The sequence below is a fragment of the Bubalus bubalis genome, chromosome 9 (assembly GCF_019923935.1).
Source record: "Bubalus bubalis isolate 160015118507 breed Murrah chromosome 9, NDDB_SH_1, whole genome shotgun sequence".
Lineage (NCBI taxonomy): Eukaryota > Metazoa > Chordata > Mammalia > Artiodactyla > Bovidae > Bubalus > Bubalus bubalis.
In genome coordinates, this window is record NC_059165.1 from 17,556,538 (window position 1) to 17,567,698 (window position 11,161).

General features: G+C 50.4%; 1 long non-coding RNA gene across 1 annotated transcript; it reads right to left on the reverse strand.

Annotated features, from left to right (window-relative positions):
* Positions 1–3,730: 3,730 nt before the first annotated feature.
* LOC123466140 lies at positions 3,731–7,928 on the reverse strand. Its single transcript, XR_006641369.1, has 2 exons — positions 7,042–7,928; positions 3,731–4,251 (listed from the first exon to the last, which is right to left on the reverse strand). It is a non-coding gene; the product is annotated as an uncharacterized LOC123466140 (long non-coding RNA).
* Between the last annotated feature and the right edge of the window lie 3,233 nt (positions 7,929–11,161).

Sequence of the window (11,161 nt, forward strand, 5' to 3'; positions counted from 1 at the left end):
AAAACAATGTCCTTTAACTTTATTACACATCGATGAGGAAATCTGTCTTATTTTTGTTCAGATTTATTGCTGGGTTGTTTGTGGGGACTTCTGTGATCCAGAAAGGCCGAGATCCGAAAATAAATAGAAAATTAAACAGAGTTGATCACAAAATAATAGTCAAAACCTAGAATATGGCCCAGCATATTCTGACCTGCTGGGGGATGAAGTGGGGTGAAGGATGAAGCTCCCTCCGTGAGCCCAGTCACTCAAAAAGAAAAAAAATATATTCTAATGGGCACATAGCATTTGAAAGTTGAGTAGCCAAATCTGTGTTCTATAAGGTCTCCAAGTTCTTGGTTAAAATATATTTGGAATTCGAGGGCAGGGAACTGCGATGTGTAGGCTCCCCACCCCACAGCCGCCTTACCTCCCTGCAGAACTCCCAATTATCACATGTTTGTGATGGTTGAGCCCAAGGGAATTAAGATGGACTTTGAAGCAGCTTTTACGGTACACTTCATCTACATTTGGGTTTTCTTTAGTTCTCATTAAAAGGGCCACTTTCTTCTTTTCATTGATATACTGTCTTTGTGTCCTTCATTTCACACTCTTTAAAAAAGTTCTCTCATCAGATCAAGTGCAAAAAGGAGGGATGACATAATAACCATCATAATCATGATAACAACAACAAACAACTGGAACTGTGGGTTTAAATCTTTTTTTTTAAAGAAGGTTTTTCTCCTCTCTAAGGCATGGTCCTTCAACAACACTTAAAAAAAAAAAAAAAAAAGCTGAGGTTGAGAATGGACATAATAAACGTGTTTCTAAGGTTAAGCTGGAAATCCAGACAGGCTGCAAAACTCGGTGCGTGTGTGATGATGAGCTTTACTTTTCCAGCCTGATTTCTCAGAGGTATCCAACACCTTCGAAGTGTTCAAATAAGGACACACTCTTTTCTAGGAAGAAGTAAACTTGTGATGGGTTTTGTTATTGGGATGAGGGAAAACTTTCTTACTCTCACAAACACCTCATCTTTAAAGACCTCAGTCTGAGAGCTTGACCATTCCACTCCGGTCAGTGAGTCCACAAAAACATGTTAAAATGTTTCAGTAGTTTTTTACAAACCCCAGAAGATTTTTTTTAAGCTAATGGATCTTTATTTTTCTCCTCCTGAAACACAGTGAGACACGTTGGCACGCGCGCTTCCTACCTTAAAAAGAAAAAGGGAAAGACAAGACAAGGAAAGAGAGATCTCTGTCTTTAAGGAGGGGGAAGAGGGGGGAAGGAACTCTTAGAAACCTTGAAAATTCTCCCCTTCATTTTAGGAGCTTCTCCCCAACCTCCCTGGCCGTTCAGCTCTTTGAAAAGGAGTCCTGTCACTCAGAAAGGAGCTGTGCCTCCAACCTCCTCCCCATCCACCCACCCAGCCGGCCCCCCTCAGCCTCGCCGCCTGGCCCCGGCCCACCCTGCGGCCCTCCCCGTGCGCGCACACGCACGCACGCACACACACACACACACACACACACACGAGTTTCTTCCAAGTGCTTTTTCAAGTAAAAGCTGGAGAGATGAGAGGTGCGGCTTCTCCAACGCGGAGCCAGACAAGTACTTCTCAGCTCGCGGAGCGCGGCCCGGCGCGAGGCCCGGCGCGCCTTCCATGTCCCGAAGCCCTTGGGCACCCGGGGCAAGCCGGCCCTCCCCGCGGCGCTCCGGCCGCTCACGCGCCCGCGCCCCGCGCCCCACGGAGCCCTTTGTTCGGCCCGGGTACCCACGGGCCGCCGCCGCGGGAAGGATGCTCGGGGTGGGGTGGCGGGGGGTGACCGCGGGGCCGGCCCCAGGCCGACGCCCCAGGCGCCGGGCAGATCAAGATTCCTGGCACTTTGGGGCCCTCGGACCGGGGCCACCCCCCATGTTTCAAACCCGAGGCACAAAGAGGGGGTGAGGGGCCCAGGGCGGGTGCGCTCCTCACAGGGCTGTAACCACTGTGCTGACTTCCCTCCTCCACCCCATCCGCCTCACCAGTTTCTCGTCTTTTTTTCTCTCTTCTCTTCTCTTACCCTCTTCCACGCTCAGAGGCTCAGTGGGTGGGAGTGTGTGTGTGTGTGTGTGTGTGTGTGTGTAAATGTATGTGTGTGTGCAGTTAGGTGGAAATTTCATAAGAATATGCCCCGCACTTATAAAGTTGCCAGGATGGGGGAGTATGCTCCGGAGCGGTGGGAGAGTTTAAGCGACTTATTTAGGAGGAAATAGGGGGTCAGATTTGGTCTAAGTGGAACATCTGCAAAACATTCAAGCAGCTTATTCAACAAAGAATCTAGCCATTTATTGTAGAAATAATAAAAAGCCACTAATGATTATGGTTCCCACCCCTTCCCCCAAAAGGCCAAACCCTAATGAAATAATTCAAAGGTAGGCCTCATTTCCTAATAGTGGAATTAAACAACAACAAAAAAGAGCCCAACTAAACTTTCCAGCTCTGCCTTCTTAAGGGCCTGGGAACCTTGCTGAGAAATTAGGTAAATAAAAGGCGAGTTGGAATTTCTGTTGAGTTCAGGCTGCAGTGCCCCGACTTGCCGGAGTTCTGCCTTGATACACAATGACAAATTCCTTTTTAAATAATAAAATGTGAAAGACTCTTCAGGATGCAAAGATGTCTGGGGTTAAGTAGCTTTTTAAACCATCAGTTTTAAAATGCCTTGTGCAATGAATACACTACCTTTAAATCCGAAAACCATTATAAATATGCTATACATCTGGGTGCCAGTTTATCTCTCCATATTTCTTTTTAAAATGAGGAACGCATTCATAAAAAGCTACTTGGCACACTTTATTTTAGGAAAGCAGATGTTAATTTTTTCACGTATCATTTTATGACCAAGTACATGTGTAACGTTGGAAAGCATCCAGAACGCCTCTATTATTTGCTAAATGACTGTGAGTTGAGGCATATTATTCTCAGCCTAACCATGGTATAGGTTATATCCATAAAGTAAACATCTGTGATTTTTTTTTCTTCTTTAAACCAGGGGATGGGGGGTATATAGAGTTACTATAAACGAGGGAGGGGAAAAAAAAAAAAAAGAGTTCGACTAGGAAGCGCACACCTGTGTGGTAGCAAATAGGATATTTATATTGTTCGGTGCAAAACAAAGTCCATAGTCGGGCACTTGGGGATATTTACATGACGGGAGATAAAGTTGAAAGCCTTTCCCGGCGTGCCAAATGGGATTCTCCCTGTGGCCTTCTGCGTGGCAAGATAACAGGTACTGAGCGCTCCTGGCGGCGTCGGGCCTCCGCAGCCGCCTCCCTTCCTCGCCAGCCGGTCCGATCCCAGCCCGAGTCGAGCCGGGCGCTCGGGCTCTAGGAATTCCCAGGCTCTGCGGCAATTTGCGCGGGGTTCCCAGCCTAGAAATCTGTTCAGGAAGCGTCCTCATTTGCCCTGCGTCGCTCGAGGACGCCGGCGCCCGGGATCAGCCAGTGGCGTGATAATTAATGGAATACAATATTTATGGTCGGATGTATTGACTCGGAGGCAAGCGCGCCGTGTAGACAGTCCGTGGGGGTCTGACAAACAGGGGGTGAGTGAACAAACATAATGACCGGAGTACTTATGTCTATCCGGTTGACTCACTTAAACCCGAGGTATGGAACATCATGATAAATATTAATATCCACCTAGACAGTCCCGCCGTCCTCCTAAGCTCTCCCTTCCTGCGCGCTGCCCTTTACAAAAAGGCCAGAGAGGAGGTTTGTTTTTTTTTTTTTTTTTAACATAAAATGCTACAAAATATGAAAAATAGGTCGCCAATAAAATTGGTCTCAGCATGGAGCGTAATTGCAACAAAGTGCCGCCGAGTAAAATCGAGGAGTGAGCTGGCTGGGGCGGCACAGTCGCGAACCATCTGGTGTGTATTAAAAGTGGTGCTGTAAATATTGCTGAGAGCTAATGCATTATCGGCTTCTATAAGTGCTCGGGGCCTGTAAGCTTTCCATATGTTAGAATATGTAGATCGCGGGAGAGGAGAGAAAGGTGTTCTACCAACCCCCGACTTCGCAAGCATTGTTTTGCCCACTGTTGGTGGAACTGGGGCCCCCGAGTGTAGAAGACTCATTCCCATGCGGTCCTCTGTTCCTCCGGTTTGCTTTTTCTCTTTTTCTTTAGCTCTTTCTCCCAGCTCCCTCCTTCCATCCCCTCCTCCTCACTCCCTTCTCTCCAAGGGGATAGGACAGGCCTTGCTGACGTCACTTCACATCAGTAGAAGAGAGTAACTGTTTCAGAGAGAGAGAGAGGGAAAAAAAATCATCTGTTTTTCATCAGTGCTCAAGTTTTGCCTTTTTAATAGAAATGAGCTGCTCAGGCTGAGTACTCCTTCTGATTTGGAGCTTGTGGGGGGTGGTCCAAGAGATTGGGAGGTGTTCTTCATCTCAGGGGCTGAATCATCCTGGAAGCGGGTCTGAGGCCAGAATGAGCGCCAATTGATGAAACCAATTAAAAAAAGGAGATGCAAAGATGATGTCTTCTAGAGTAGCTTTCACATCCACACCTCCTAGGCAAACTTTTGCCAAGGAGGGTGGAGGGCTTCTGGTTCCCTGACACTTCTGTTTGGAGTCCTGGAACTTCTTCCCTCTTCTCTGGTTCCTCTCTTCATAATTCCACCCCCCACATACCGAAACCGCCACACACAGCACAGCTAATAATTTTCCTGCTATCACATTACTTTTCTAGGGAAAAGAGTGAGAGTCCTCCTTTTCCTGATGATACCCTGCTTTCAAGAATTTACCATAATTACCCCTTCATCTCCTCTGAGGCACCCCCCCCCCAATTTTCTCACTACACGTTTTTACTCAAAGCCTGTGCAAAGAAATTTCCCTACATTGTCCCACAGATCATTTTTTCCTTTCCCCCAGTTGTCCTCTTCACTCCATTCTTCCTATTCTGTGTCATCTTCCCCTTCCTCTCCACCTCTCCCTCTTGTGCACACACCTCCAGGAGTTCAAGTGTGGATAAACCCGCTGGTCATGACAACACAAGTTCAATCAGCAAATAAATAAAACTCTTACTTTTTTTTTGGCTGCCGGCTGCATTTCCCCTCTGGCCGTTGCCTCCTTTAATTATAGGAGCTATATTTCTTCCCTGGGAGATATTCGAGGGGATTTTTTAGTAGGAAACTCGCTTCTGCTGAGTTACTTTAGAGCCAGGACCAGTGAGTGAGTGGCGGGTACTCAGAGGCTTTGAGTGAAGTGCAGATTGAGACATATCGAGTTCCCTCTAAAAGGATCATTTCATGTGGGAGGTTGGACACAAAGTTTGCACTCGTGACTGGCATTCCAGTGAGAGACATGCATATTTTAAAACAACAAAGCAAGCTGGAAAGAAGGCTTAGGGGAGGGGAAAAAAACTTGGAAAGAAGTTACTAAGTGACAAACATCTGTCAACATGGGATAATTTGTACACTATCTGCCTCCTTTGATGGTGGTTCAAGGCAGAGGATCTAGGAAAGCAAAGCAGATACATATTTATCCCTGTGAAATATGGTGAAAACACACTTTTCTCCCAAATAGGTGTAAGGTGATTAAAATTGCTTGAATGAATATTATTTTTAAATGTTTCTTAAAATAGCAGAGACCTCTAAAATTGCTTATTTCTGATAGTACAAAAACTAGATCTTATTTAATCTTGAAAGAAGTTCATTTAAACAATGAAGAGCGATAAAGTAATAAGCAGGGTATTTATTATAGAAAATAAAATGAATTTCATCATAACAAAAAAAACCCACAAAAGCAAGCTGAAGAAAGAAGAGAAACAAAAAGCCCAAACAACCCCTGGTTGCTATAGTCTAGAAATCTTTTAACTACAAGTACCAGATTTACATGTGTCTGTGAGCCAAACATATAAACATCCACCTCTCTGCATGTCAACAAGGAGAAAAGGCAAAATATTTTTCAGAGGATTTTCTGTCTCATTTAAGCTTGGAGTTTCAACAAGACTATTATAGCAAAAAACTTTCCTTCTTGGGGATGAAAGTTTCTAAAAGCAGAGTAAAAGATCAGGCGAGATCCTAGGATCTTTTCTTTTCTTTAATACCCAGAATCTCCAACAACCAAATATAAGTTCAGGCTCCAGCTTCCACGGAGAAATCTTTTTCTCCTCCAGATCTGAAGACAAAAGGAGAGGAGGCCTGGTGGTGAGCGGGATATCTCTGTTAGTTGTCAGCGCAGGTCCATGGGTTAGGAATGCTAATGAGCCTCTTGGCCAGCTGAAGACTCGGTTCTCTCTCGCACACCCTCACGCTCACACACACTCAGGCTCATGCATGCCGACTGACAAGCACACAGAGGCTCGTGCACGACCCTGTCTCTCTCCTTTTTCCTCTGAGCCTAGAGATCGATCGCTGACCCCACTGTTGGGCCAACGCTTTATTTATCTGGCTGTGCAATGATATTATCAGCCTTAAACGTTATATACAGCAAATGTCTTCCTAAATCAACACAATAGGATAGCTTGCGGAGACCAGCCTGGTCTGTCTTAAAGAAATCCCTGGCTATCTCTCCCTCTTCCTCCCTCCTCTCTGTTACAGACACCCCTTTCTCCTTTCCACCTTCACTACTGGGGCTCTTTTATACCTTGGGCTTGGGGATTTGATCTCTTTCTCTGAGCTTGGTTGGAGGAGGCCTCAGCCGACTAGGAGATGGATAGACACATTATCCACCCATCACTGTGATCTCCTTCAGGGGTTGCCTTGTCAGCTGGCTCCAACTGCCTGGATCCACTCTATTCCCATGATCCCGGATTGCTCAAAATTGGGGTAGAGGAGAAGGCGAGGGGTGGCCAACCGAGTGTGCAACCTTGCACTGTGTTAATTGTTTTCTTTCCTCTCAATTACATTCATAAACCTATTTTCTGCATTGCCTGTTATTTCTTTGTGCTTCAAAATTGAAACCACGTGCAGCCTTCGTCCCTCAGCACACACAATAAATGTGCTGCGTCCCCCACCCCCACCCCACCCCGCACCTCCTCCCCCAGCCCATCACACAACTATTTACATCTTGGTTACTCACTCCGCGCTCCGGGGCCCCCGGAGAAGAAATTGGCCCCACGGGACTAGGTGAGGCTTTGAGTAAAGCATCTCTCAAATCCGGATCGTATCTCGTATCTCGGGCCCCCCACTCCGGGAGAGAGGCTCGTGAACTCCCCGGGCCGGCCTCCGCCCACCCCTGCCTCGCACAGGTGGTTGTGGCTGACTCTGGGACGAGCCAGCGGGGAGGACATCCAGGCAGAAAGGCAGCTCTGTCGTCTCCGGGAGGGCCCACCCGCCGGCCGCTGGGGTCAGCGGTGGCGGCGGACGAGCCTTCCGCGCCCCTGGTCCACGCAGACACCGGGTAGGAGCGGCCAGTCCCCTGGGAGCCTTCCAGACCCAGGTCCTCCCAGGCAGAGGAGTGCCCCCCCCACCCCCTAAATAAATAAATAAAGTTCAAGGGGGGAGGGGAGCTGGAAAATGGATTCGCTGACAAGGAGAGATAATAAATGAGGGGCGCTTTCAGATAGATATCTCAGACGTGAAATTGCGCCCAGCTGGTTGTGTAAGCAAACAAATAGTTTCATGTTAGGAACTCTCAACTTAGGGCTTGATGAATAGAACACGACAGAGGTAAATGGGTCTTTAACTCATTTAGGAATACAACTCTTTGGCTTTCCGAGCAAAAGGCCCAGTGACGCCACGGATCCCGAGCAGGCCCTCTAACAAGAGTTTTATTAGTTCTCCACTTGGGTTTTCCCGCAATCCCCTCCCCAACGCTCCTTCGTGGTTTCCTACTGCGGAGACGTTCAGGTGATGTGTTCTGAGACATCGAGGAGCTTACGAGGTGATGCTGCCACTGTAGGAGGTAGAAGGACTGCTTACCAGCGGAGGTGGAGAGGAGGATTCAAAAAATAAATAAATAAAAATCAACTTTTGCCTGTTTCAAGCAGACTAGCTCAGGTAGCCTTGGGTGCGGGGGGACTGCAGATCCCCGGCGCTCCTGGCGCAGAGTTGGCCCGCGGGGCTTCCAGGAGCGGACCGATGCCCTTTGCAGCCGCCAGAGACCCGTGACCCTGAACCCCCCGGGGGGCAGAGTTCCAGAAGCCCTAGGTGGTCCTGGGGGGCCCCATCCCCCACCCCAGGGCTTTCGGCCAGGCCTGGTCGCAGGTTGAGTTGTGCGTGTCGGGGGCAAAGGTCAGATTTTAACTCCCTTGGGCCCGTCCTTATCCTTCCACGGCGGCTGAGGGCCGCAGCCCCGGGGGCCCTAGAGATTCCTGGAGGAGAGCCAGCCCCAAGACAGTTTTTTTTTTTTATGTTTTCAGCAAAGCTGGGTGGCTAAAGTAGTTTAAATCGACTTCAAAGGCCCCTCAGATTCTCAATCACCCAGCAAGTGTTTGGGTTAGAAAAGGGAACGCTTGACTTTTAGATGTCACAGGTAATTTCCAGAGGGAAGTCACCTTGTGTGGGCCACTCTCCACCTGTTAAGATGGCTTTCCTCAGGCCCTGGGTCGGGGTGGGGGTGGGGTGGGGACTGTTGGTTCTACACACCACCACCCCCCCCCCCACCCCGCAGTGAGACCAGCTCCGCTCCCCATGCACCCCCAGCGGCCGGTGTGGCCTACACCTGCCCGCGGGCCTCACACCCGGGGCCCAGGGCTCCTCCTGGCGCCTTTTGCTCCAACGCGGCTGGCTGCTGAGGGGCCTCCAGGCGACCACCCAAGGCAAAGACGCCTCCAGTCCAGGCGGCCTTCTGCCCAGTGGCTCCCAGGGTCTGAGGACGTCCAGGATCCGGAGCACGGCCACCCCGGCCTTTCCTGGGCTGCTCCTCCGTGGGGCAACCGGCCCTTACCTCCCCCCTCCCCGTGCATCCCCTAACAGCTCCCCGAAACCCCCACCCCCCACCGGCCACTGGTCAGCTGGGCCAAGGAGCGTTTAGATGGCTGGGAGCAGAGACAAGGCTTCCTGGTCGTCGGAAGCCTCAACCGGTGGCTTAGATGCCTCCGTCTCAGTTTCTAAACCTTCCTTAGTGCGAGCAGATTCCTGCGGCTGGACTGCGCGCGCCCTGAGAGATGAAAGCCTCGACGGGCGGACATCGCACCCTCTGTCCGGCTCTGCGGGAGGCGCCCACAGGGCCTCGGAGTCCCCAGGAGGCTCCATGTTTCTGGTTGAGATACAGAGACCTCTTAGGATGACTGTCTCCGTGTGTCTAATGCAGGCAGGGACCACCTCAGCCACCCAGGAGACGGCAGATAGAAACCCCCTACCTGCAGCCCCTCCAGGCAGGGCTGCCTGAGAACAGAGCAGAGCATCTCTTCTACCTCCCTCCAGGTTCCTAGACCAAGCCTGTGAGGGACTCTGTGAGACCCCGGGAAGGCCAGGTCTCCTTCCTATGCTGTGCTGGTCCTCTGCCCACCCACCCCTGCCCAGTTTAGGCCCAGTCTTATTTAGAAAGGTCACTGGGATCCCCCCAGCTGTAGGCAATGTTCCTGGCTCTGTCCAGCAAGAGCCAAGTTAGCCAAGTCCGGGGGTCAGCCCCAGACCCCCTGGAACAAGTGCTTCCTACACCCGGACCTTGGTTTCCCCGACCAGTCCCACACTGGGTGCCTTGTACCCTCATATAGAAATTAATTGAAAAATATGTTTCTGACCTAGGAAAATGTTTATCTGTTTTCATCAGAGGGATCACACTGTAATGAATATATTTACATCTCATTTCAAGAAAGGCAGGGAAGATGGGTGAGAGCTTGGAGATGGCTCAGCTCCCCTCCCCCACCCCCAGCATTGCCCCCAGGAAGGCCCAGTGAGACTTCCTGGGAGGCGGTCTGCGGTTGAATATGAGTTCTTCCCACACCCCTCCTGCCTTGGGTGCCCAACCTGCAAACAATTCAGCGTAGGCCCCCAAAACATTGTCCCTGGGTGTGGTGCAAAGGATGAGGCCCAGAGCTGGGTGGGACCTGCAGGAAGGCAGGAGGGACCCAGTGGCCTGAAGGGGGCTTTCTACACCCCACACACCTCATCATTCTAGCTGTCCTAGGGCTCAGGCCTGTCCCCAGGCAGACCTGCAGGGGCTTCTTCATAGAAAGTGGTGCCAGGCTGCACCACACCCGGAATATTAAAACTTTAGGTGGACTGGAGCCACCTGGAGACTTCTAGACAGCAAACTGAGAGCAAACTTTGCCACTGACTTCTAAAAGTATAGCTTTGGCCTCATCCATGGCTGTTTGGGGCTGGGGGAGAAGGTGAGGGGAGAAGCAAAGAGGTGTTATTCTAAAAGACCTGGCTTTATTAATACATTAAGAAAAAGCTCCCTTGGCTATGTGTGTTCTTGCAGCGCCAACTCAGATCCTATAAAACATTCATGCTCTGAAAGCGGCTACAGAGGGCACCCTCCCTTGCACCCCCCAAGGAGAGGCCTCAGGAGGAGGTTTCTGCCCTGAAAAGTCCACTAGGACTCCAATGAAGCTTCTCAAAAAAAATCAGCAGCTCCAGTCCAGCTCCCAGACCCCCAGGTTCCAGGTCCACAAGTCTAAGTGCCACAGGGGGGCCCTTCCAGATGTCCAATGGAGCTTGGAGGGCCCTCCAGGGAACCCCTGTCACAGGGTCTGGAGTGAAGGGCAAAGCATAGCCAGCTCTTTAGCAAACCATAGGGGGAGCAAAGCCAGGGCTCACAGCTGAGACCCCAGTTCTCTCTAGAGAACAGCTAGGAAGAGGCTGAGCCTCTAGTCACAGCCAAGCGCAGAGGCATCTTTCTGTCCTGAAACCCCTATGTCCAGGGCTCCATGCCTCTCCAACCAGGCATGTTCCCACCTGCAGAGGCTGAAGCTGGCGGCACAGAGACTTGACCCTACGGGGACCAGGGCCGTCCCAGCCTCCCAGCCAGCTGGGTGCTGGCTGCCCACCACCTACAAGGCCACCGTGGCTGCTGCCCGCATCCGCACAGAAGGGTGATCTCCCTGCCCACTCTGTCCTGCGCAGAGCCTGGGCTTCCACACTTACAATCCCAAAGCAGCTCCTTGGTTTTAGGAAATATATCTAGCCAACTTGGTAATGGACCTTAAAGTTGCCCCCCTCTCCCCGCCATTCTAATAATAATTGGAGTGGAAATTAATTGGAGGGTTCTCTTGCACTGATGACATCTGTCAAGCAACCAGACACGTGGG